Source organism: Protobothrops mucrosquamatus, unplaced genomic scaffold (genome assembly GCF_001527695.2).
Source record: "Protobothrops mucrosquamatus isolate PMUCROS unplaced genomic scaffold, P.Mucros_1.0 scaffold1132, whole genome shotgun sequence".
Classification (NCBI taxonomy): domain Eukaryota; kingdom Metazoa; phylum Chordata; class Lepidosauria; order Squamata; family Viperidae; genus Protobothrops; species Protobothrops mucrosquamatus.
This window is the reverse complement of record NW_015387350.1, coordinates 364,382-370,483: the sequence shown is the minus strand read 5'-3', so window position 1 is coordinate 370,483 and position 6,102 is coordinate 364,382. Positions and strand designations below refer to the sequence as shown.

Sequence of the window (6,102 nt, the reverse complement as noted above, 5' to 3'; positions counted from 1 at the left end):
GCCGCTGTCTGTAAAGGTCGCCAGAGGGACATTCCACAAGAAGAATTTCTCAAGAAAGGTACCAGGGCCCTGGGGCAACACAGAGTTGGCTTTTGTGCTAGCAGAAGGAGCTGTTTAGAACAGGTGCCCATCGCCCCATGAAGGAGAAGCTAAGACTCAGAGTCAAGCTTTATGGAGTCCCATGCAACATGGGGGGGGGGGGGTCAGCCCTGTCTATAATTTACCAAGGAACTTTTAACCACATTTGCAGTCGCAGCGGCAAACGAGTCAAACTCAAGCTGTCGAATCTCCTGTTAACTGATTTCCAAAACTCCCGCATAGCAGTTAAAGGAGAAGCCACACTCAAACTGCAATTCAAAGAGTTTGAGGGTCCCCTGGACGTCATTGTAGTTGAGGACCACTGCACAAGCCTCATCGGGCTAGACTAGTTTGATGCATTGGGCATCCACATGACTGGCATACACAGAACGCAAGCAGCAGACCTGTTGTTAGTTTGCCAAGAGTTTGCTGATGTGTTCAGCCATGAATTAGGGAAGTACAAGGGTCCTCCAATTACTCTCCACCTCGATCCTACTGTAACCCCAGTAAGGATCAAGCCTCATAGAATGCCTTTTGCCCTCAAAACCAAAATCGATGCAGAGCTGGACAAGCTGGTGCAACAAGCTGGTGCAACAAGCCAGTAGACAGCAGTAGGTGGGAAACCCCCATAGTTACGCTACTTAAGGCCAATGGGGAGGTGCACATATGCGTGGATTATAAGTGCACTATTAATAGAGCACTTCAACAACATTCATATCCGGTGCCTGTAGTCAGCCACATTTTGGTGTCACTACAGGGAGGTCGCATATTTGACAAATTGGATTTGGCTCAAGCCTACCAGCAACTGCCCATGGACGATGCCATGGCAGAAGCTCAAACTATAGTTAGGCTGCAGTGGCAGAGTCATTACACTGGCTCTTGGACAAACATGCACAGTGGCAGTGGACCAGTGTCCACGAGAAAAGTTTTTCAGCAGTCAAATCACTGCTGTCTTCAAACTCAGTGCTGGTGCATTTCAATGAACAGCTACCCATTTGCATCACCTGTGGTGCATCTCCATATGGGGTAGGGGCTGTATTGAGCCATTTAATGGCTGATGGGAGCCAAGCTCCCATAGCTTATTATTCAAGGACTCTGTCCTCGGCAGAATGCAACTATGCCCAAATAAAGAGGTATTGGCAATCATGGCTGGTGTCAAGAAATTTCATGACTATTTGTATGGTTGTCCAATCATGGTCTTTACAGACCACAAGTCACTCCTGGGTCTGTTCATGACGGACAAACAAACACCTCAGATTCTATCTCCAAGGATGCTGAGGTGGTCTGTTTTTCTTTCAGCTTATAATTACAGTCTCATTCACAAACCGGGCAGGGAAATGGGCCATGCAGATGGCCTTAGCAAGACTGCCCCTGCCACACTTAGAGCCAGACCCCGCTCTAGCGGCTCACATTCTTGCTATCCAGGATTTGCCGGAGTCTCCCCTTAACACAAGGGACATGGCTGCCGAAACAGCTTCAGACAAGACACCAAGCCACATGTTGAATTGGGTGCTCACAGGATGGCCAGACATAAGTCCGGGACCTAGCTTTCAGAGTTTCAGTAGGAAGGAGGACGAGCTTTCAGCTCACAAAGGCTGCATTTTGTGGGGGAGTTGGGTCATAGTCCCACACTCCTTGAGGCCCAGTACTATGGTCTCTGCATGAGGGACATCCGGGAATAGTCTGGATGAAGGCACTCGCAAGAAGCTACTTATGGTGGCCAAGGTTAGATAAAGATATTGAGGCCCAAGTACACAGCTGCTACATTTGCCAGCAATCCCAGCCAGAAATGCCACAAACCCCCGTCCATCGATGGGAAGCCACAGAAGCCCCGTGGTCAAGAATCCACATCAATTTTGCAGACCCCTTTCAGGGACAGCCGTTCCTTATTGTGGTGGACAGTCACTCTAAGTGGTTAGAGGTCGCACCTGTCCCAACTATAACTACTGCCAGGACCATCCAGGAACTGCGTAGGATCTTTGCAACGCACGGGTTACCCAACGTGATAGTCTCAGACAATGGGGCTCAATTTACTGCTGCAGAATTCCAGTCCTTTTTAAGGGCTAATATGATCAGGTATGCCACTTCGGCACCTTTTCACCCAGCCTCTAATGGCCAAGCAGAACGCATGGTCCGAACGACCAAAGAATCCTTTAAAAGGATTGTAACCGGCAACTGGCAGCATAGACTGGCAGACTTCTTACTCTGCCAACGCACGACTCCCTGCACTTCCACAAGCAGAAGCCTGGCAGAATTAAGATGGGGACGTCGCTTAATCACTAAGCTGGATCGTCTGCATCCAGACCGAGTTGCATTGGAATCAGCACAGCCAACGCTACGGAGGAGATTGCAAGTTGGCGACCCAGTTTGGGCTCGAAACTATGGGCAAGGGGCAAAGTGGGTGGTAGCTGTGGTTGGTAAGGTGTCAGGGCCACTCTCTTATGAAGTGGTCATGGAAGACGGTCAAGTGATACACAGGCATATCGGCAAACTGCGCAGGAGGCTAGCGAACCAGCTGGCTCATGACTCTTGTGAAAGCCAAATCCAGGGGGAGCCCAACAGCAGCTGTGCATCGGAGTCTTCGAGTGAGGGCGAGACTCTCAGGAGAGGGGCATTAGCAGACAGTGAGTTGGCCCTGAACACAGAGACTGTACCCACTGAGCAATTCTGGCAGTCGGCTCTGATTCCCAGCCCGGTGAAAACTGTTCCACCTATGGACACTGGCTCGGGTCTACCTGGACAGACCAGCCACAAAGACTCAGGGCTACCCATAGTAAATGGGTCCCAAAGCCCCAGTCTACCCAGCTTGGCAGGCAAGCTATTAGACCGGAGCCTACTGTAGTGCCGAGGCACTCAAAATGGTCAAGAAGGCCACCAAAATATTTACAGGACTATGTTCAATATTTGTTATTATGAACTATCTAGGGGGAAGGGGTGTTATGTATTAGGTTAACTACTTGGAAACTGTTGGAAATGGTCAAACGGCTGCACCTGTTTAAGCTCCAGACTGACTGTCTATATGTTAATTGTATTTAAACGGGAAATACTGCTTTAATTCTATTGGCTGCCACCTAGTGGTGAGCTGTATAAATAGTGGTTAAGCAGCAGTTTGGGCTGCTTCTGTTGGGAACTGGATAAAGAGTTGTTGTTTGGCCTCGTCAATGCCTCACCGAACTAGAAACATAACATAAAGGTTAAAGAATTTGGCGGTAAATAAGGAATTCACAGTGAGCTGGGCTTAAATCTCTTGTGGGTGAGAAGGAACTCATGACTGATGATGCGTTTGATCCCTTCCTCAGATTCAGCCTGGTCATCTCCTACATTAATCACAGTACTATAATCACAGTCCAAATAATCACAGTACTATAATCATTGTTCCACAGCCAAAAGTTTTGGATCACAAAAGGGTGGACAGGGGTTACCGGTCATCAATTCATGATGTCCTTAACATTAGTTACTGTCGGAATCAAACAAATCAGGATTAGTCCCTTCTTCTTTTTGACTTTAATCCTTTGTTTTTAAAATACTTTTGTCATCCTTTTAGTCACCGATCTTTTGTTTAAAATTTTTCACTAACAAATGAGTTAGCCTGCATCCCTTTTCATTTCTGCTTCTGGCAAATTTAAATACTAATGGATGGCTATTTGGTGCATCTCTTTAGTGTCAGCCCAAGGCATTTCTGACTCAAGAAGATCCCAGAGTCTCCCTTCTCACTCACTTTCCACCTATACACAATACAACCATATATTTAATCTATCTTATTTATTATTTGGTAACCAATATACAGTGTGTGTGTGTGTGTGTGTGTGTGTTTTCTGAGTAAATTTATATAGGATTGGATTGTAAGCTAGGGTCAAAGCAGAATTTGTTGCCCATAGCACCAAAGGATACTTGTTTACTTATTAAATCTCTAACTGTGAAGAAATTGGAATCAGAGTGCTGTATTATGTCTTCACTGGCTTGTTTTAACCAAATAAAAAATAAAGTCATATCGCAAAATAATGTGATACTGCAAAATAACATAATAGTAGCAACTGATTTTCAAGGGGATAGATACTGAAATGTAGTATTTGTGATTCCAGGAGGTCTTTAAAAGAATAAGAAGCAGCTACATCTGGAATATTTGATCACCTAGTTTTGATCTTCTGTGAATCACCTAATCCAATTTACATTTTTCATTTGAAGATCTTAATCCCACCTGCACTTTCACTGCGAAGCCTCAGACTCAGGTCACTGCATATCTCTGAACTTCTCTTGTGGATTAGCTTTTACACTTCTCACCCCTTCATTAAGCTTATTTGTCCTTAAGGGCAGTTTCAAAGAATTAATGAGAGAATTTCTCCTTACCAGCACTTCTTCCTTTTTTTTCTTTTCCACTGTCTCATTAGTATTCAGAAACACTACCTTTAGAGCTATGTTTTCAAGGTTAAAAAAAATCTGATGGCAAGTAAGATTTCTGGTCTGAAGTTTTCCTTTGAAGTCTTTTTACAAGCCATTGGAGAATCAACTAGGCAGTAGAGCAATGCTCAGAATACTGACATGAGAAATCAGTATTCAAACTATTTTCCAGTTTTCGTACTAACTTCATTTGGTACCCAATTACTTTTCCATTGATTTCTTTAATGCTAATTTTGGCACCCCATCAAAACGAGGAAGAAATAGACTTCGTATTTCTCAACTTACTTAAATAAATACCAATATTTGATATCCCATGTTAATTAGTGAGGTTTTTTTACTTTTTGTGTGGAAGTGTAAACAATACTGAAATGCAAAAACACTATGTGCCTTAAATATGTTCTAAGAAGAATGAAAGAAAAATCTTGGAAAATAAGATCAAAGAGTTATTTCATCCAACATTGGGTTTAGGTCAGGGGTCCCCAACCTGTGGGCCGTGGCCCACTACTGGGCTGTGGCCACTTGGACACTGGGCTGCATGAAGGAATGGCCAGGAACACGCATGCACTCACCCCCCCACACTCGTGCTAGCGCCACCCCAAGCATCCCACTGGAGCTAGTGCTGCCCCGAGCATCCCACCGATGTTAGTGCCATCCCATCCACCGGCACTAGCGCTGCCCTGAGCATCCCACTGGTGCTAGCGCCACCCAGGCCTTGAGCATCCCACTGGTGCTAGCACTGCCCTGAGCATCCCGCCGGCGCTAGTGCCACCCCATTTGCAGCACTCTTGTCCACACAGACCCGTTTGCATGTGTGCATATGCTTGCATGTAGTCCATTTGTGCAAGGAGTTCATTTTTGCGCCTGCACATGCCGCCCATTTGCGCATGCGCATGTAATGGTGCCTGCCTCCCTTTCCAGGCCACCAAATCAAAAAGGTTGGAGACCTCTGGTATAGGTAAAAGTCATCCACAAGAGAAACCCACAAACTAGAAAGAAAATGAAAAAGCGTACTCCTGTTCATGTTTCCTAACAACTAGTCTTGAGATGCATAATACTTCAGTATAGGGTGCAATATTTTATGATGGTTTTTAGCACTAATAGCCTTGTTGTCAAGAATCTTTTTTTTAAGCTGCCTACTTAGCAACTGTTACTGGTAAATTCAATAACTTCAACAATCATTTCAAGAAAGACCAACCAGGAGTGTTTGATTGGAACAATTAACAAATAAGGTAAATCAATCAATGAACACTTACATACTTCCATATAGTGTCAACAAATAAGCCTGTTTTCTATCATAATCTATTACAATCTACTATAGTCTCTCTCAATTCTCTTCTTTTTGAGACATGGTCACTAAACACCTTGACTTGATGGCACATAATCGATCATGATATCAGCAATTTGCTTGCTAATGATATTTAAGCTTTGTGGGGTGGAAGGGAGGGAGAGAGAAAAAGAAAAAGAGAGATATCACCAGCTGTACAATGATTTAATGTAACTCCAAGATTCCTTTGATAAACAATTATTGTAACTAGATTCATCACATATGTTAAGATTTTTACTCCCAATATATATCACATTACAGAAATTTACAGTAAGTTATAATGTCACTATAATACCAGGCAT

The 6,102-nt window shown here is 44.3% G+C and overlaps 1 pseudogene; it reads left to right on the top strand.

Annotated features, from left to right (window-relative positions):
* LOC107291464 overlaps nt 1–428 on the top strand; it is a 4,225-nt pseudogene extending 3,797 nt beyond the window's left edge.
* Nucleotides 429–6,102: the final 5,674 nt, after the last annotated feature.